The sequence below is a fragment of the Schistocerca serialis genome, chromosome 7, assembly GCF_023864345.2.
Source record: "Schistocerca serialis cubense isolate TAMUIC-IGC-003099 chromosome 7, iqSchSeri2.2, whole genome shotgun sequence".
Taxonomy (NCBI): Eukaryota; Metazoa; Arthropoda; class Insecta; order Orthoptera; family Acrididae; genus Schistocerca; species Schistocerca serialis.
Window position 1 is genome coordinate 474,098,440 of NC_064644.1, and position 22,584 is coordinate 474,121,023.

Consider the following 22,584-nt stretch of genomic DNA (forward strand, 5'->3'; position numbering starts at 1 on the left):
TTTCACATCACTTGCAGCCTCCATCTGTTGTTGAAAATTGTAACTACTGTAATTTCGAAAGTTTGTCCGCCTGAAAATGTACTGTTGTCCCAAGCATATTGCAACAAACGGTGTATTTCTGCTCGTTTAGTTTTTATTGCCGTTTCAAATATACCGGTCATTTTTGAAACACCCTGTATTTTCAACACATATTCTAACTATGGCTGCATATGATTGAGTAAATGGTCTCCCGCATGAAAGCCATGCATTTCCGGACATAATCTCATTAGACCTGTTTTGTTCCATATCCTCTCATCAATGAATCCCTAGAGATTGTGCACGGTGGAAAAAACACCTTGTACAGTTGCTTACAGTACTATACAGAAAGATTTTCAGCTGATGTAGTCGATTCTTAAGCTAATGATACCACTGGTCCACTTACATTCTCATTGTTTTGCGGACACAATTTGCATACAAAAGTGATAACGGTTCCTGAAAACTGAAAATATTAGTAGAGCCATCACTTAAAATCATCCACATTACATTCACATCCAGACCGTTACACTGAAAAAAGTCACATTACATCATACAGACTCCATACTTATGTGGGTAAACCTAAGGCATGATTTTATTAAAAAAATTCAGATAGCTGCATACCCTACACATTGGGACAGATGTTTGGAATTTGTTTTCAGTTACAGCATGATCATGCTACGTGTCGCAGGCAAAGCCCATTGCTTCGAACTTCTGATAAACTCAGGTGGTTTTGTAAGGACTGACTTCTCCCAAGTCACGGGCTGAAGGCCAAAAATCTTCTTTGCAAGTTTGTTGAGTGCCAGATCTTCACACACATATACACGACATCCACTATTAACGGCGCTTCATTGTACAGAAAGTTAACAGGATGAATTCCCCAAAGAAACAGTATCACAATAATTTCCTGGACGCTGATCATAACATAGCTATAGTCCTTGGCAGTAATGGCAACATTTATCCCGAGACGTTTGGTCACATAATTTTACGCTTCGCAACGTTCGTTGTACTAATAATGAATCTGGACATTTGTCAATGAGACTACGATAGATGAAGATGATATGCCAAGGGCGCCTCTATCAGCTGGATTCTACGGAACTCTAGAGAATGCTGTGAGCTGCGGGACTATGCTACGCCAGGTGCGTGTCAGCATGCTAGTTTATGATCCGCCAAACGCTACTCTGAAGCTAGATGAGTTTTACCTTCGTCGGTTGTGATACTCACTGCAGTCGCTTGCTGTTTAGAACAGTTTAAAGGTGTCGCATCACGGGCGGTCGCAGGAACTAATCCACCGGAAGGCAAACAAAATAAGAAACATTGCATTTTTTTCGTATTGCATCGATATCTGCGGATATTAAAACATGGTTTATTTAGGCACATAAGAAAAATATGGAATTTTTTAGCATACATAAAATGTCGTTATTTTTACATTTAATCAATATTTGTAATCTGCTACTTTCCATCAGGACATATTCTATCTTGTCTCCGCTTTTCGGTGAGTCACATCATATGTTACATAAAGATATACATTTCATTCAGTTACATATCAAACACAATGGTGTATACAGCCTGATTTTGGAGGAATAGTAAATATTTTAGGAGATGGAAGTATAGACTAATTCGAATAAACAATGCCATATAACAGGAATACCACTTTTATTGTTTACAGAGATATAACTGGTCACAGAGATAATTTTTCATCACGTGTGTTGATGCTCCAGTTGGTATGGGTTTATTTATCGAGCGTTATTTTTGTTACCAAGTTACGAAGTTGTGTTTGATTTTATATAATTGAACTGTGATTGAAATATTTTGACAAATACTACTGTATCGTTTAAACATGCGACCCTATTTGCAAATGCTGAGTGCGCCGATGTGGTATTTGTGTAAAGGTTTTGACTGAGTTTTCTGATGCTGATAAATGAGAAGAATCGATCTGTTTTACTCGGCAAAATACTTAAGAAAGTCAAGGTCGCATAAATATTTCTTTATTTTCAACAACCGGCTTCGACAGACTTTGCTGTAATCTTCATATCTTGAAAATGTTTATTTCAAATCGTGCTCACTATGATTTGGAACTTCATGCGAAGCTGTTATATTAGTGAATAAAATGTAGTACATTATACAAAGCTTTGTCGCAAACAAAACATTTACAATCAAAAAGCACCTTGTGTACATAACCATGTCCGTACATGTAGCGCTCATAGATAATTGTTACGTCATAAAAACCACAACATACAACAAAATGCAGAATAACACATCCGTTTGCGTTAGCCTGACATGTTCCATTCATTCATGATCCACCTTAGAAGGTGTACATGGGACGGGTTTTGTAATGGAAGCGCTGCTATTGGTTGTAGAGAATACGGTAGCAGATTGTCTAACCGCGAAATACTACATTCAAGAGTGCTACTTGGTTTTCCACTAAACTGCGTAAGAACGATGCAGCAATCAAATCTCATTTAAACGTGGAGGTGAACAGACTGTGAATGAAGTAGAAGGCATTATTCAGTTGATAAATGGCAACATGTGTCAACCACACGTTCCTCAAGGGCATTTCCGTTACAAGACCTGGTTTGTGTAATATTACGTTAGATTGCCTGCGTAATGACGTTCATTTACTGTACACTATAAATGACTGCATAAATCTGCCTCATATGTAGTTGTCGACAGTAATAAGTGGATATCAATTTAAATGGATAACAGAGAATATCGAAGCGTACCTTAATACTTCCAGACAAAACCAGGATAATGAATTTAGAAGAATTCGGGCTGGGAACCGGCGTGGTTATAGTACACCACTAACGCAATGTGATTCTGATTTTTACAGAAAAACATATAATCTAACAGATACTGTGTTTGATCAGTAGGAACTACAGCTGTTTGATAATGGATTGTCATACAGTACCATCAGGCGACGTTGCAACAAAACCTAGGTTTGTTAATTTCCCAAAATATTCCTGCCTTAGATGGTGTGCTATTGACGACTGCTCAGTGTAATGAGGTGCCTGTTGTGATAAACAAGATAGTGGAGTCAAAATCTAACAATAGGTCAATCTTCATCTACAAGGTCTTCAGAAGATAACATGATAATAAAAAATAAATAAAAAATCTCAAGTATAATAGTGCTCCTATAGTGCGTGCGGATAATTCAATGTCAGCAGTAGTTATATCAAAAGAACAGTATGTGAGTAACTCTAAACAGTTCAGCAAAGAACCAAATAGATAACAGTAGATTCGACTCAACAGCTAAATATTTGGCAGGTAATAAAAAAACACTAAAAATCGCTAAAATTATTCCCTGTCCTCATAAAAATAGGCCCTTAATACCGATGAACCCTGTTACCCTTAGACCTCGAGAAGTCGTTCCGATGAATCAAGAAAATATGCCTCTCCACCCAACTACTAAGACAAGAAGTGATCCTGGTTATCAAGTAGAGAAGCTCTTAGCCAGAGATCTGGATAAAAATTTTAAGCATCCAGTAAAGTACAACACAGAAAATAGGAATTAACTTATCAGTAAACTATCAGGAAGGAACTTCACTTGTTTCCTTTGACACAAAATGTATACAGATATTCCAGCAGACCAGGTACGGCGCATAGTGAGAATCTTAAGGAACATAGTGGAAGACTGTCAGACAAGACTGACGATGTACATTAGCTTCTGAAGCTGATTTTAAACTTTCACTATTTTATATTTGGGAATAATATATAGTGTATGTACAAACACATGTCTTGGCAATGGCCTTGCCATTTTTATGTTTTCTAGCCAATATTTTTATGACTTTTGAACAGAATATGGTGGTTAACTTAAATAATTATTCTAGCAGGACAGTGGATGATACAAGAGTTCCTTTCAGAATTGAAATGATTTTCTTGTGGACTTGAATAAAATGCGTGATAATATCCAGTTTAGCATGGAGGAAAGTACTGACAGGGTTCTTCCCTTTTTTTGATTCGTCCATCAGTATTAATGGTAATACAGTCAGCTACGATAGTTTCAGCAAGCCAACTACTTTGAACCTAGTAATTCATAGCTCCTCTAACTAACCATTTCAAGAACCCAACAGTTCAAATTCCTACTGATAAAAAAAAAAAAAAACTGCATTGTCTCCGCCACGGCCGCTTTCCCTACCTGTCCCAACCTGCAATGGTGCTTATGTTGGGTGATCCTGGTGTCTATTGGTCATCCAGTCATTCCAACATTAACTTTTCCGCTTGTACTTAGTATGCGGCATATGCCCGCGCGTTTTTTAACTATGAATGTCTTTAAAAAAGTAAGAAAAATCCTAATAGCCGTATAACACGTACTCTAAGGCCAACCCCACCTTTCTTGTCATAGCTAGCATCAGTTCGTTCCGAGAATCGCGCTAACGCCACCTCGCTCACATATCTCTTAATTCCGACTCATCAGTGCAGTTTAACCTGGCGCCATACACATTTCTGTGCTGTCTACAGCGTTGGAAGATATTCAAGCTCTGTTATACCTACCTGTTGAAGTTAAGACATATTGACGTGGTGTTTTTAGTTAGTTCGTTTAGATATATGGCAGTCTGAAATTTAAACAGGTTTTTTCTGGTTCCCTATCACTTACAGGCAATCCATGGCCCCAGGCAGTTTAATCACGGGCTACCACTTTCAGCGTGTTATCTGTTTCTATCTTGACGATGAACGATGGGACTTGGCTCTAAGCAATCACTTTGCCGCGCCATTCAAATGGTTCAAATGGCTCTGAGTACTATGGAACTTAACATCGGAGGTCATCAGTCCCCTAGAACTTAGAACTACTTAAACCTAACTAACCTAAGGACATCACACACATCCGTGCCCGAGGCAGGATTCGAATCTGCGACTGCAGCAGTCGCGTGGTTCCGAACTGAAGCGCCTAGAACAGCTCGGCCACCGCGGCCTGCCGCGCCATGACTCTTTAAAAAACCCGTGAGTACACAGCTCTCATTGACATATTTTGATTTATGGTATTTCACATATATTTTCAAGTCTTTTAGTTCTGTAAAGTTTTAATTTCTTGCACAGATCACCTGAAAGTGCATCTCTGCTGATGTGAAACCTGTAATGACTTCTTAATGAAAGTATTGTACCAGTCAAAGCGGAAGATTTTATTCATTATGGGAAATTCTGGCTGCGTTTGCCCGACCTTTAAAATAAACCTAACTTTGTGTTCTGCCTTACGGCAGGTCTCGTCATGGGGGAAGCCTCGTCAGAGAGGTCCACTGCATGAGCGTCTAGGGAAGTGATTCCAGTGGCGGTTTCCCGTAGCCTTCCACTGATGATGATGATGATGAAATGATAAGAGGGACAACACAACACCCAGTCCCTGAGCGGAGAAAATCTCCTACCCAGCCGGGAATGAAACCAGGGACACTTGGCGTGACAGACCGCCGCGTTGGCCACTCAGCTATCGGGGCGAACGACCTTTAAAATAATATTCATTGGTAGAATATAGTCTTTAAACAACCGTACGCAAAATTACTAAACGTAAAATATAAGAATATGCCATTATATATGCACGGCCTCAGTTCTCACATTTACAGTTGATTCAGAACCTTAGAGAAGGAAATGTAGGCAGACGATTGGAATTTTGTCGTTGTCTAGTTGAAAATCGCAGAGTAATTCCATTAAAACTGTTTAATGATCAATCGACTTTCACTCGTGACGATGTCTATAGCACTCGTAACTAACATCAGTAGTCCGGTGAAAATTCACATGGCTTTGTAGAGACGGATTTTTAAGAACAGTTCTCTGTAAATGTGTGGTGCGGTATGATAGACATTCTTTCGACTGGACCTCTTGCGTTACAGAGCCGCTTTATCAAGAATTTCTTGAGAACGTGTTTCCAGTGTTATTGGAAGAGATTTCTTTGGCTAAAATGATGGAAATGTTCTTCCAGCAATGACGAGGCTCCTGCATATTCCTTTCGTCATGTGACACATCATCTAAACCGAACATTCCCACGGAAATGATCGATCATGTGTCTTGGCCACCATGACCCCTGGACCATACCCTCTAGATTTTTGCAAGTAAGGATAGCCGAACGGCGAAGCCTACAAAGAGAAAATAAAAATGAGAGACGAATTGATCGGTTTGGATTACCAATAGCGCCGTCATCATACAATAACGCCAAGACAACTTGAGAAGAGCTACACGCAGTGTTGTTAAGAGAATCCGACAGTTCTTTGAAGCCGGCTGTGGAATTTATGAAAATCATCTTTGAACATAATCTTTTGCCCTCGCTTAATATTTTCTGCAAGTACAGGGTCCAGCAGAATGAATACTACGATATACAAAGGGCAGAACCTGGAAATGAACAGATAAATTTATTGAAACGCACATTGAAAACAAAGAAAAATATGTGGCATTACATCTCATTTACTCCCTTTACTTGGTTTTGAATATAACACCATAACACAACGCCATCACTATCCGTGGACTCTTCCAGGCAGGAAACGAAAGCTTCCGTCAACTTATTTAGCATATTCAGTGAGATCTACACAGCAGTGCACGTACTATCCTTGACTTCAGCCACGCCGGCTGGTGTGGCCGAGCGGTTCTAGGCGCTTCAGTCTGGAACCGCGGGCCGCTACGGTCGCAGGTTCGAATCCTGCCTGGGGCATGATGTGTGTGATGTCCTTAGGTTAATTAGGTTTAAGTAGTTCTAAGTTCTAGGGGACTGATGACCTCAGAAGTTAAGTCCCATAGTGCTCAGAGCCATTTTTTGAACTTCAGCCACGGTTATGAGGACGTCGCGCGTACCCTTGGCTCTTCAAGTTTCTCTATAAGAAGAAATCAGGAAGTGTAAGGTGGAGATTCATCGGGCAACTTCATCCTTTTCGTTTAGTTTCTGTACGCCTTGCAGTTTGCGTGGGTGTACGTGCAGTTTGTGACGGATGATGTGCTACAGGGAACGATCTGTCATTGTCAGAGCCAAGGTCTGTCGGGCGGTGGAACGGCGAGAACTTCGGAAGACTGTTTGATGAGCTTCCTCCAGTCGCTCTGCGGTCCACTGCGTCCTTCTTCAGCCTGGACTTTTCTGCTCTGTACAGGATGCAGTAGTCCTGAATCGTTGCATCCGCAGTTCAATCAATGAGCCAGGACTATCACGTCGTTTCAACTCGAAGTGGCGACGAAAGAGTCGCTGAACTGCGGTGGGAGACTTTATTATTTTTTTTTTTTTAATACGCCTCGAGAGCGAATATTCGATACTCTGAACTCCACAGGGCCATAACTATGAATGGCAGTCCCTCCTTAATGCAGCACTCACTCACGTATTTCGCACGGGCCCAACGGCGACGCCATACTACGTGACTCAAATCACACTGTTCATTCTGTTGGACCCTGTGTTTGTTTGGGTTACATTGTAAGGGATACATCTCTGTAAAGAATAAATATTAGACAAGTATGGAATGTTTTAATCAAATTAGTCTCCAATACTACCACCTAGCACATTTACAGTTTCTGCTGAAATAGCATGTATCTTAAGGTATAGCATATTACGGAAAATTTTAGGCGAACATTTTTCTCCAACAGAATAGATCAAAGGCGGGGCAACCGTAACGGCATATGGACAACGTGACTGGACGCCACTGGTGTAGCCTCGGTCAGGGTGTCGATCTGCTGGGATTAAGATGACACGAGACCGCGCTTCTGGTGGAAATCAAGCCGATCAAAACTGCGTTGATTCCATCTCCTGAGGCTGATTCGTCTCGTCATGCTCACCGGCTTGGTGCTGTCAATGTTCCGATACGTTTACACGCCGCTTTGAAACCAGATTGAGAGTAAACCAAAGAAAGGCGAAAGTCACAAGGAGTAGCGAAAATAGGTTAGTGTCAAACTTAACAAAAAAGTTGAGATCCACGAAGTACACGAAGTGAAAAAGTTCTGCTACCTTGGATGCAAAATAGCCCTTGATGGACGAAAACATAAATAAGTAGACTAGCACAGTTAAACAGGGCATTACGGCCAAAAGAAGTCTACTACACTCATGCTCATAAATTAAGGATAATGCTGATACATGGTGAAACAACGCTTTGGCGAGCGGTTTGCGAGTTTAAATCACCACGAGGTAGGACCATGCGGTGCATTTGACCTGCGGTCGTCGCGCGGTGGCGCTGGCAGCAGTCCACATACGCAAAGGTGTGTTGGTACATGTCAGAGTACAGTGCAGCGAGTAAGTGTGCAGAAGTTTTCTTATGCGCTATGGGGCCTGTATGTTGAAAATGGCTCAAAGAACACATATTGATAACGTTATGAGGGGTAGAATACTAGGGCGACTGGAGGCTGGTCAAACACAGCAGGTCGTAGCAAGGGGCCCTCCATGTGCCACAAAGCCAGATCTCAAGATTATGGCAACGATTCCAACAGACAGGAAACGTGTCCAGTACGAGACTTCCACAATGTAAAACACCACGATATCTCACCATCAGTGCCCGCAGACGGCCACGGAGTGCCGTAGCCACTGAAACAGTTGTCTCCAGACACACAGTCTACAGACGACTGAACAGACATGGTTTATTCACCCGGAGACCTGCAAGGTGCATTCCACTGACCCCAGGTCACAGGAGAGCCTGTAAAGCCTGGTGTCAAGAATACAGTAGATGGTCATTGGAACAGTGGTCCTAGGTTATGTTCACGGACGACTCCAGGTATAGTCTGAACAGTGATTCTCGCCGGGTTTTCATCTGGCGTAAACCAGGAACCAGATACCAACCCCTTAATGTCCTTCAAATGGACCTGTATTGCGGTCGTGGTTTGATGGTGTGGGGTGGGATTATGATTGGTGCACGTAGATCCCTGCATGTATTTGACAGAAAAACAGGTCAGGTGTATCGGGACGTCATTTTGCACCAGTATGTCTGACTTTTCAGGGGTGCAGTGGGTCCCACCTTCCTCCTGGTGGATGATAACGCACGGTCCGATCGAGCTGCCATCGTGGAGTAATAACTTCAAACAGAAGATATCAGGCGAATGGAGTGGCCTGACTGTTCTCCAGACCTAAACCCCGTCGAGCACGTCTGGGATGCTCTCGGTCGACGTATCGCTGCACGTCTTCAACCGCCTAGGACACTTCAGGAGCTCCGACAGGCACTGGCGTAAGATTGGGAGGCTATACCCCAGCAGCTGCTCGACCACCTGATCCAGAGTATGCCAATCCGTTGTGCGGCCTATGTACGTGTGCATGGTGATCATATCCCATAATGATGTCGGGGTACATGCGCAGGAAACAGTGGCGTTTTGTAGCACATGTGTTTCGGGACGGTTTTCTCAACTTATCACCGATATAGTGGACTTGCAGGTCTGTGTCGTGTGTGTCCAAAATGTGCCTATGCTATTAGCGTCAGTTTTGCATAGTGCGACGTTGTGTGGCACCACATTATGCAATTATCCGTAACTGATGAGCGTGAGTGGTGTATCAAACATGGCCTTAGTTGCAGGAAGAAATTTCTGAGAATGTACTGCTGGAGCACAGCATCGTATGGAAGAGAATCATGTCTTATGTCATAGAGTAAAAAAGGAGGAGAAATTAAAATTTTTCCTAAGTTCACGTTAGCATACCTACAGGCGGCACCAGCCGGAGGTGGTGATGTAGCTATGCAGCACAAAGAAACAATCAACGCACTATGTCGGTCGCGGACATGAGCACACGTTTCTACATCGGCACAATTAAATGGTTCAAATGGCTCTAAGCACTATGGGACTTAACATCTGAGGTCATCAGTCCCCTAGACTTAGAACTACTTAAACCTAACCAACCTAAAGACATCACACACATCCGTTCCCGAGGCAGGATTCGAACCTGCGACCGTAGTAGCATCGCGGTTCCGGACTGAAGCGCCTAGAACCGCTCGGCCGGGCCTGGAGGACATTTTAACGCAGTGTGATGGCATAATCTCACCCTACGGGTTCCCCTGCAGAATGAACACTTCAGCTGAAATGCTAGAGCAGCGGCCTTGCCGGTCGAGCCGACAACAGGTGTCGGCGGAATATCATAGTGTCACTGACACATGGCGTCAGTGGAGGCTGGAGAGAAGACGCTGCCGGCCGCTGTGGCCGTGCGGCTCTAGTAACTTCAGTCCGGAAGCGCGCTGCTTCTACGGTCGCAGCTTCGAATCCTGCCTCGGGCATGGACGTGTGTGATGTCCTTAGGTTAGTTAGGTTCAATTAGTTCTAAGTTCTAGGCGACTGATGATCTCAGAAGTTAAGTCGCATAGTGCTCAGAGCCATTTGAACTATTAGCTCTTAAGGTACGCATTTTACAGCCCATTTTCACTAGAAAATTTTGCTTCAAAAATTAGTTCCAGTTATATCCCTGAATATTGACCACTCCTCCTGACACACATGTATACAACAGATAATTGAGGACATTGGCTGTGAGTGCTGCCGTGCGATAAACAGCCTGATACAGGAGAGAAATCTGTGGGGAGCCGCATCGAACTATACAGGGTGAGTCACCTAACGTTACCGCTGGATATATTTCGTAAACCACATCAAATACTGACGAATCGATTCCACAGACCGAACGTGAAGAGAGGGGCTAGTGTAATTGTTTAATACAAACCATACAAAAATGCACGGAAGTATGTTTTTTAGCACTAACCTACGTTTTTTTTAAATGGAACCACGTTAGTTTTGTTAGCACATCTGAACATACAAACAAATACATAATCAGTGCCGTTTGTTGCATTGTAAAATGTTAATTACATCCGGAGATATTGTAACCTAAAGTTGACGCTTGAAACCTCCGACGTTCAGTTGCGTGTTGTAACAAACACGGGCCGCGGGCGTTTCATAGGACGTGGAGGACGCATAAATTGGCCAGCCCGTTCTCCTGATCTTACACCTCTGGACTTCTTTCTGTGGGGTACGTTAAAGGAGAATGTGTACCGTGATGTGCCTACAACCCCAGAGGATATGAAACAACGTATTGTGGCAGCCTGCGGCGACATTACACCAGATGTACTGCGGCGTGTACGACATTCATTACGCCAGAGATTGCAATTGTGTGCAGCAAATGATGGGCACCACATTGAACATCTATTGGCCTGACATGTCGAGACACACTCTATTCCACTCAGTAATTGAAAACGGAAACCACGTGTGTACGTGTACCTCACCCTTCATGGTAATGTACATGTGCGTCAGTGAAAAAGACCAATAAAAAGGTGTTAGCATGTGGACGTAATGTGCTGTTCCAGTCTCTTCTGTACCTAAGGTCCATCACCGTTCCCTTTGGATCCCTACGTAATTCGGTGCTCTCCGATACACACGATCGAACAGCGGAGGAGTGGTACTCAAGCGTCAACTTTAGGTTACAATATCTCCGGATGTAATTAACATTTTACAATGCAACAAACGACACTGATTACGTATTTGTTTATATGTTCAGATGTGCTAACAAAACTAACGGTGTTCCATTTAAAAAAACGTAGGTTTGTGTTAAAAAACATACTTCCGTGCATTTTTTTATGGTTTGTATTAACCAATTACACTAGCCCCTCTCCTCACGTTCGGTCTGTGGAATCGATTCTTCAGTATTTGATGTGGTTTACGAAATATATCCAGCGGTAATGTTAGGTGACTCACCCTGTATAGGGGACAGATAACCTGCTGACGCTCACAGAGAAAAAAAAATTCCGGAAGAAATTGATCTCGATACGATTACCTTAATTTAACGAGGGATACGACTTTTTGAGATCTACATTGCATATAACTGGATATATACTTAACTAACAGGAAGACTTCACACTTCGATATGTAAAAAATGAAAATGTGATATCCTATTCCACTGGGCACACAGAACAAAAAATTAGCTATCCCTACGAGGCCTCAGGCTAATATCGTGGACACCACCTTTCACCTTAACAATGACCTCAATTTGGCGGGAAAGAAGCGCACACGTTTCTTCAGTTACACCATATCCACCAGCAGCTACACATCGATGTTAAGGTTCTGTTCATTTCACAGATTGGGGGATGCTGATTGCTATGTATCACCCGCTATTCGAAACAAACCGAGACATTTTTATTCCGATTAAGAACGTGTGATTTATTGGGCCAGCTGAAGTGCGATAGAATGCCTGAATCCTCGTCAAATCAGAAAAGTGTGTCTGCTGCCCTGAAAACAGGTTTGTGGTCGTCCTGGAAGACAGGAATGTCCACAGCATATTCATCTTGATAATAAAGAAGAAAAGTTTCCGTGTAGTTCGGTCCACTGTAGACGTGCAGCCAATGTGCTGCTGTGCGGAATGGCCTTTCCAGAGATCCACGACTCCAAATGTTCTTTGAATGTGCATTATCTGCCACAATTATCTATGTAAAGAGGTACTGAACACTAGATGTCAAGAAAAAGACGATCATGTGAAACCCAGCTCGCGCTATTCGTCCACGAGACTCAGATGGCCATAGACACTGGTTCCAAGGTAGATGTCGTGTTTCTTGGCTTCCGCAAGGCGTTTGATACAGTTCCCCACAGTCGTTTAATGAACAAAGTAAGAGCATATGGACTATCAGACCAATTGTGCGATTGGATTGAAGAGTTCGTAGATAACAGAACGCAGCACGTCATTCTCAATGAAGAGAAGTCTTCCGAAGTATGAGTGATTTCAGGTGTGCCGCAGAGGAGTGTCGTAGGATCGTTGCTATTCACAATATATATGAATGACCTTGTGGGTAACATCGTAAGTGCACTGAGGCTTTTTGCGGATGATGCTGTAGTATATCGAGAGGTTGTAACAATGGAAAATTGTAGTGAAATGCAGGAGGATCTGCAACGAATTGACGCATGCTGCAGGGAATTGCAATTGAATCTCAATGTAGACAAGTGTAATGTGCTGTGAATACATAGAAAGAAAGATTCTTTATCATTTAGCTACAATATAGCAGGTCGGCAACTGGAAGCAGTTAATTCCATAAATTATCTGGGAGTAGGCATTAGGAGTGATTTAAAATGGAATGACCATATAAAATTAATCGTCGGTAAAGCAGATGCCAGACTGAGATTCATTGGAAGAATCCTAAGGAAATGCAGTCCGAAAACAAAGGAAGTAGGTTACAGTACGCTTGTTCGCACACTGCTTGAATACTGCTCACCGGTGTGGGATCCGTACCAGATAGGGTTGATAGAAGAGAGAGAGAAGATCCAACGGAGAACAGCGCACTTCGTTACACGATCATTTAGTAATCGCGAAAGCGTTACGGAGATGATAGATAAACTCCAGTGGAAGACTCTGCAGGAGAGACGCTCAGCAGCTCGGTACGGGCTTTTGTTAAAGTTCACCACGGAGTCAAGCAGTATATTGCTCCCTCCTACGTGTATCTCGCGAAGAGACCATGAGGATAAAATCAGAGAGATTAGAGCCCACACAGAGGCATACCGACAATCTTCCTTTCCACGAACAATACGAGACTGGAACAGAAGGGAGAACCGATAGAGGTACTGAAGGTACCCTCCGCCACACACCGTCAGGTATGTATGAATGTAGATGTAGAAACACGATAGCTGCTTTCTGTTACTGTGTCACGTTTCCATGTCGATACATCATGCTGCGCTGATTGTATACAATCGATCTGCACAAACAATCAATCTGCACACGCGCACCACTTCAATGCCAAGACTCTCGTCAGCTGTGTCACGTGATCGGCTGTCACTATCTGTACAGCATCTACAGTGATCCCTAAGCAGCAGCGTGTTCTTTTGAGCGAATGACTAATGCTCTGCCGGCCGAAGTGGCCGTGCGGTTAAAGGCGCTGCAGTCTGGAACCGCACGACCGCTGCGGTCGCAGGTTCGAATCCTGCCTCGGGCATGGATGTTTGTGATGTCCTTAGGTTAGTTAGGTTTAACTAGTTCTAAGTTCTAGGGGACTAATGACCTCAGCAGTTGAGTCCCATAGTGCTCAGAGCCATTTGAACCATTTTGAACTAATGCTCTGTGTGAGTGGCGTGAGCGTGGAAGGCCTTGCGGGTGCAGAGGTGAACGAGTGTAGCCTTGGACAGCGATCTGCTATCCGACGGATGCAACTAGAAGACGCTGAACAGTTTTATGTGTAATAGATCAGTGTGACGCAGTGAAAACTATTGCGGGACATTCTGGTGTAGACGTGATAGAGTGATAAGGATGTGAATAGCAGACTTAAGTACAAATATTGGCTGCTGAGTTTCCAGTAGGAGGTGTACTATCATTTCAATACATTACCAGCACGACGGTATAAAGAGTGTACCAGGAAGAATGGTCAGTATTCAGGAATATGACAAGAACGATCATTTGAAGCAAAAAAACTTTATGTTGACATATGACCTATTCCGAATGCTTTTCGAGATAGAATACATTTAATGTACATTGTTATTTTTTCCGTATTATTCAGTACACTATCATCATTAATAATGTACACAGTAGCTTAGAGGAAGTCGACACCAGCAATCTGAAATGAGACACTTGTGCCCTACCAAGTCGGCAAATTACCTCAAATTGGCCTACAAAACCAAGCTGCGCTGCAGCGCATGTGCGTCACGCGAAATTTTTGATACTCTTTCGCTCAAACTGTAAGTCCTAGAGATAGATGAAGGAGACCTTTTCGTAGAAAACTTAATGTAGTTCAGTTTTGCACTGCAACAGTTTTCGCTACTGACCGCAGTTATTAAAGAGAAACGTTCAAACGTGACATTAAATATGTTCTCTGTCAGAATCCATTCGCAGTAGGCAATATGTCCATATGAAGTTTTTTTGCTTCAAATGAGAGTTCCTGTCATATCCCTGAATACTGACCTTTCCTCCTGGTACCCTGTATACTCTATTAATGACACAGAATCAGTTAGGCTGAAAAAGAATTTTGGAGGTTCATTTTGCGTAGGTACTTTCTCGCACTGGTTGCTTTAAGTACTTGTATATGTCTTGTTTTATTTCACGTGTGTACTAAAACAATTTTGCACACTTAGAACCATTTATGTACGTATTAAATCAGCGGCATTAATTCCTGTACTGTTTCCCCTCTCTGATTTCTCGCAGTAACTAATTAAATGAATGCAATGCGAACTTGTCATTCACTCAATGTCCTTTTTCCTCTTTCACGACTTAATAGTGGTATTTATTTCCTTACACAACAAATGACCAGGCTTTCGTCTCGGTCCACGTCTGTGTAATGAATTTCCTGACGTTTTGCCTGCACGACTGGGTGGCAGCCAGTGCGCCACCTGCTATTGAGGGTGACTCATTCGTGAAGGCGAAACGTCAGGAAGGTTATTACGTAAATTTCGGCAGAAGATTCCAAGACGAAAGCTAACATTCACGATGTCAACAAGTGACCACAAAAGCCTCAACAATTTGTAGTTTTCACATATAGACTGGCAGCCTGAACCACGACATTTCAAATTCGACCATGGAGAATCATCTTTCGTTTTCATAACATTTCGCGTAAATAAAATGTTGGTTTTTTAGTTTTAATCAAAATCGTACAACAACTGATAACTGGTTTCAGACTGCAATTGCTATCATAATTACTCAGTAAATAAAAAGTAAATATGCATACCTCAGCCACGCCATATCAAAATTGACCATGGAAAATCATGTTTGGTTTTCATAACGTTTTGCATAAATAAAATGTTGCTTTTTCAGTTTTAATGGAAATCATACAACAAATGATGACTGGTTTCAGACTGCAATCGCTATCATAATTTCTCAGTAAATAAAAACTAAGTATGCATGCCTATGGGCTTAACTAATTGAGAACCCACGATGAAGTAGCGAAGCAGAAGTATTATGTTGTATTTTTATACTAGCCACATAATCGTATTGTTCTCCATATGCATATGTTCGTCTGCCGAGTACTGATTGTTTGGTTCATTATGGTGAGTATTTACATAGTAAACTACTAATGCATCCATTTCATATGTTTTTTAATACAAATTTTAGGGGCTGAAACTGATTCTCAAGTTTCCTGCGATTGCGCTAATCTCTGATAAAGAGAATTTGATAACATTGCCGCATCTGTTCTTCATTGCACAAATATCTCGCTTGTAACACACTTTATAGAGACGTATACAGACTGTATCGTAACCTCTATAGCTGTAGAGGCCAGTCACTTTACAAAGAAGTTAAAGTAAAATAAAATTTAAACTGCTGTTCCAATTATACGTTCGGATGGGTTATAGAATTACGAGTTCAACTGTGGAATGATCATATAAAATTAATTGTTGGTAAGGCGGGTACCAGGTTGAGATTCATTGGGAGAGTGCTTAGAAAATGTAGTCCATCAACAAAGGAGGTGGCTTACAAAACACTCGTTCGACCTATACTTGAGTATTGCTCATCAGTGTGGGATCCGTACCAGGTCGGGTTCACGGAGGAGATAGAGAAGATCCAAAGAAGAGCGGCGCGTTTCGTCACAGGGTTATTTGGTAACCGTGATAGCGTTACGGAGATGTTTAATAAACTCGAGTGGCAGACTCTGCAAGAGAGGCGCTCTGCATCGCGGTGTAGCTTGCTCGCCAGGTTTCGAGAGGGTGCGTTTATGGATGAGGTATCGAATATATTGCTCCCCCCTACTTATACCTCCCGAGGAGATCACGAATGTAAAATTAGAGAGATTAGAGCGCGCACGGAGACTTTCAGACAGTCGTTCTTCCCGCGAACCATACGCGACTGGAACAGGAAAGGGAGGTAATGACAGTGGCACGTAAAGTGCCCTCCGCCACACACCGTTGGGTGGCTTGCGGAGTATCAGTGTAGATGTAGATGTAGTGGTCACGGGGCTGCGCTCCCTGTTATTAAAAAATGGATGACTTTATTTCAGTAGATTACGTCCGTCCTCTTTTCGAATACTGTTGCGCGGTGTGGGATCCTTACCAGATAGGACTGACTGAGTACATCGAAAAGTTCAAAGAAAGGCAGCACGTTTTGTATTATCGCGAAATATGGGAGAGAGTGTCACAGGAATGATACATGATTTGGGATGGACATCATTAAAAGAAAGGCGTTTTTCATTGCCGACGGAATCTTCTCACGAAATTGCAATCACCAAATCTCTCCTCCAAATGCGAAAATATTTTGTTGACACCGACTTACATAGGGAGGAACGATCACAAAGATAAAATAAGGGAAATCAGAGCTCGTACAGAAAGATGTAGGTGTTCATTCTTCCCGCGCGCTATACGAGATTGGAATAATAGAGAATTGTGAAGGTGGTTCGATGAACCCTCTGTCAGGCACTTAAATGTGATTTGCAGAGTATCCATGTAGATGTAGATGTAGCAAAAGCAATTTACTGAAGTAAGTCACCAAAGATAGCTCGCTTGAGCATAAGACTATCTAATGAGTGGCGCGGAAAAATTTCTGGGTTCAGCTATCCATTAATTCATAAAAACACGAACAAACACTGTCCGAACAGGCCTTGAAGGCCGAACAGTACCGACCAGCCGCCGTGTCATCCTCAGCCCGGAGGCGAAACCGGATGCGGATACGGAGGGACATGTGGCCAGCTTACCGCTCTCCCGGCCATTGTAAGTTTTCGTGGCCAGTGCCGCTACTTCTCAGTCAAGTAGCTTCTCAATTGACATCACGAGGGCTGATTGTACTCCGTTTCCGAACAGCACTCGGCAGACCCGGGCGGTGACCCATCCAAGTGCTAGCCAAACCTGACAGCGCTTAACTTCGCTGATCTGACGGGATCCGGTGTTACCACTGCGACAAGGTCGCTGGCATTTATTAATTCATAAAGTCCTCAAAACAGCGTAAAATTGCAAAAGATTTAGTGGCCGTTGGTTTCAAAAATCCACGTCAAGGCGACGGTTATGCGGAGAGGCACCGGCTGTCCGAAGGCCAGACGCCTGGCGCTACCCCAGTACAGCCAACCTGTGCGTGGGCGGGCCGAACAGCCCGTCGGCCGAAAGCCTAAGAGACCGTCGGCATTCCCACCCCCACTCACGTAGGCAGCAGGGACATTTTGCCATCGGGGATGAAGCATATGGTGCCGAGGAAAAGATGTTCCAAAACTACGGAGAGATGACCTCTCGGCGCTCGGCCTCAGTTCATGGCAGTGCCTGGTAATCTTTACATGGTGATCAGCAGTCGCGCGGTAGTAACCGCCATTTTTCCATTGTGTGTTCGTTTTCATTGCCTTGGTAGCAGACATGCACAGTTAAGCTCTGTTTCTATCAAGTTGGTTCAAATGGCTCTGAGCACTATGGGACTCAACTGCTGTGGTCATCAGTCCCCTAGAACTTAGAACTACTTAAAGCTAACTAACCTAAGGACATCACACACATCCATTCCCGAGGCAGGATTCGAACCTGCGACCGTAGCAGTCGCACGGTTCCGGACTGCGCGCCTAGAACCGCGAGACCACCGCGGCCGGCCTTCTATCAAGTCATACGGGATAGAAAGCTTTATAGCAAATACTGAGTTTGCACAGCGAAACCACCCTCATGGTCTTACACATGTTAAATCGCTAATCTTTCGTGCCGTCTTGTCCGTGTACTCGCTGCGTGTATCTACTCATACTCGTTACCTTAATTTGTAATCCGAGTCCTGCATTCGTCTTTATTAAGCTGCATCAAAAGTCTCACTTCGTATTTTATGTCTTTTAAGGTACTTGTGGCTTGGCCTACAGAAAGTCTGCGGATCGGTCATGCAGTCAGAATCTGTAGACCGACTAGTCACCATCTATTTGTATCAAGAGTGCCTCTCATTTCTATGTGCTTAGGGGACTATATCTGATTTTCTTTTAGCTGTCTGTTACTGGTCTATAATGTACCCCTTATTCTCTTCACTAATCAATTAATCTCAATCAACAATCGAAATACGAGAAGAAAAACCCGACGCTATCACGGTTCAGAGAGAAATGGACCACCGGGTAGGGTTGTTCTAATCTGATAGTAGGGAAGACGGTGACCGGCAGAATTCATTTATTTCTTTCATTTTAACCCCTCCGAAGACAAGACAAGGAAGCTACAGGCTTCATTGTTAGCTACTCGTTCCCAAATAGAGAAGTGCTTTCCCTCTCCAAACGCCCATTCAGTCGCCCCCCGCCCCCCCCCCCCCCCTCTCTCTGTTCTTCCGGCTCCCTTCGTGCCTTGCTCCAGATCTCTCTTCTTTCCTATAAGTTTTTCTTTTCCCCTTAACCAACCTCTTCCAGAGTCCTTCCGTTTCCCACCACCTTCTTCTTAATCTCACTCACTCTCTCTCTCTACATTATATATATATATATATATATATATATATATATATATATATATATATATATAAAACATAAGAGAGAGAGAGAGAGAGAGAGGGACGGAGAGGGAAGGAGGGGGCGAGGGTGGGAAACAGAAAAGCAAAGGCTTCAGATGGAACGGAGTATCGAGTGCGAAACTACACAATTCATAATGTATGCAACCCGCACTGTTCCTCCGTTAGGCGCATTGCAGTCCACACGGCGTTGGCTGCAAATCTAAGGTCGATGCAAACGGGAAACAGATCAATAAACGTGTTCTGTAGCAATAAAGCAGATACGTATACACTCACATAAGCTAAGCATGTCATTTTTTAGTCCCTGTTTCTGCTCCGTATCCACACACGTCATCAAATACCACTACTTTCAATGGAAAGAAGTGGGAATGCTTTTCAATAGCAGACATCTTTCCCACTGGACAGATATTGGCGTCTGCTTCTTTACATTACTAATAATATTGTCTTATTCATTCATAATTCTCTGATATTTGTTATTTCTTGTCCTCAGTTGATTTTCTCGAGTAAGACATCCTCACTTAAGATATTTAACTAGTTCACTATAATGTACACTATTGGCCATTAAATCTGCTTCGCCACGAAGATGACGTGCTAGAGACGCGAAATTTAACCGACAGGAAGAAGATGGTGTGATATGCAAATGATTAGCTTTTCAGAGCATTCACACAAGGTTGGCGCCTATGGCGACACCTACAGCGTGCTGACGTGGGGAAAATTTCCAACCGATTTCTCATACATAAACAGTAGCTGACCGGCGTTGCCTGGTGAAACGTTGTTGTGTTGCCTCGTGTAATGAGGAGAAATGCGTACCATCACTTTTCCGACTTTGATAAAGGTCGGATTGCAGCCTATCGCGATTACGGTTTATCGTACCGCGACACTGCGGCTCGCGTTTTTCGAGATCCAATGACTGTTAGCAGAATGTGGAATCGGTGGGTTCATGAGGGTAATACGGAACGCCGTGCTGGATCCCAACCGCCTCGTATCACTAGCAGTCGAGATGACAGGCAACTTATCCGCATGGCTGTAACGGATCGTGCAGCCACATCTCGACCCCTGAGTCAAAAGATGGAGACGTTTGCAAGTCAACAACCATCTGCACGAACTGTTCGATGCCGTTTGCAGCAGCATGGACTATCAGCTCGGAGATCATGACTGCGGTTACCCTTGACGCTGCATCACAGACAGGAGCGCCTGCGATGGTGTACTCAACGACGAACCTGGGTGCACGAAAGGCAAAACGTCATTTTTTCGGATGAATCCAGGTTCTGTTTACAGCATCATGATGGTCGCATCCGTGTTTGGCGACATCGACATAGCGATGAACGCACATTGGAAGCGTGTATTCGTCGTCGCCATACTGGCGTATCACCCGGCGTGATGCTATGGGGTGCCATTGGTTACACGTCTCGGTCACCTCTTGTCCGCGTTGACGGCACTTTGAACAGTGGACATTACATTTCATTCGATCCGTGCGAAACCCTACATTTCAGCAGGATAATGCACGACCGTATGTTGCAGGTCCTGTACGAGCCTCTCTGGATACAGAAAATGTTCGACTGATGCCCTGGCCAGCACATTCTCCAGATCTCTCACCAATTGAAAACGTCTGGTCAATGGTGGCAGAGCAACTGGCTCATCACAATACGCCAGTCACTACTCTTGATGAACTGTGGTATCGTGTTGAAGCTGCATGGGCAGCTGTACCTGTACACGCCATCGAAGCTCTGTTTGACTCAATTCCCATGCGTATCAAGGCCGTTATTACGGCCAGAGGTGGTAGTTCTGGGTACTGATTTCTCAGGATCTATGCACGCAAAGTGTGTGAAAATATAATAACATGTCAGTTCTAGTATAATATATTTGAACAATGAATACCCGTTTATTATCTGCATTTCTTCTTGGTGTGGCAATTTTAATGGGCAATAGTGTAATATGTCCCAAACAGTGATGACCATCGTAACAGTACTTTCAGAGAGACTGCGTCTGAAACTTGATATGGGCACAGTTGTGGACTACGCCACAACTGTTGAAACAGTAGTAGAAGTACTAACTGTGACTAAATATGTTCAAACGATCAAACTATAATGTACGTTCTTCCCAAATATGTGTGTGAGAACACTGCTTCTGTGCATTACATGTGAGAGGAGCTCATCTTCACAGATAAATTACAATTTTCAGTATAGATTTGTGACGAGTTTAACGACTTTCTGCGGTCTTAAAAGTAGAAGTACAGCTGTCATCGATCAGGAGGTTGTCTTGAACACCACAGTGTTTCACTTGGCAGGGTGCTGATGAAGGTGGTATGCCGTTCCTCCCTGCCACTTCTGACCTGACTTACACGGCCAGTTATAGGAGGACATACAGTTCAGTGTTGATTATGAACCACGGTAAAAGTGGATATTTTCACGTTCAGAAACACTGCCAGAGGTGAATGAAGTGAAAAGTGAAGGATAAAGAACCTGCGATCGACCAGGCATCAAACCCGAGACTTTAATATCCGTACGCAGGTACTTTGTAACCAAGCCACTTTTTTTAAAACTACAATCCTTTATTGCGCTGAAATATAGTGAACTATGAGGTGCGTTCAATAAGTAACGCCTGGTTTTAATCAGAGTTCCAGTGCTCTATATTATTCCCCTCTCTTTTGGCTACAAAACTCTACTTTTCAGCATTATCTCTGTCCCATGCGACGGCCTTAAGCTACCTTACTGGGAGGGCCCGTATGCCCTCAGGGTAGCACTTAGTGGTGGACATCGGAACCAACATCTTGCTGCATCAGTAACCGCCCCGTCATCCACGTACTGCATCCAGCGGAGTGTATCCATCATCGGGCCAAACAGATGGGTGTTGGAAGGCGCGAGATCCGGACAGTAGGATGAATGAGCAAGAACAATCCAATGAAGTTTTGTGAGTCCTCTCGGGTGCGTAGATTTATGTGAGGCCTCGCGTTGTCGTGAAGAAGGAGGAGTTAGTTGTCATTTCGGTGGTGACTAACGCACAGAAGTCGTTTCTTCAGTTCCGTAAGGCTAGCACAATACGTTTCAGAGTTGATCATTGCACCATGAGGGACGACATCAACCAGAATAACCTTTCACAATCCCCGAAGACTGTGGTCATGACTTTAGCGGCTGGCACTGCCGGCCGCGGTGGTCTCGCGGTTCTAGGCTCGCAGTCCGGAACCGTGCGACTGCTACGGTCGCAGGTTCGAATCCTGCTTCGGGCATGGATGTTTGTGATGTCCTTAGGTTAGTTAGGTTTAAGTAGTTCTAAGTTCTAGGGGACTGATGACCTCAGCAGTTGAGTCCCATAGTGCTCAGAGCCTTTAGCGGCTGAAG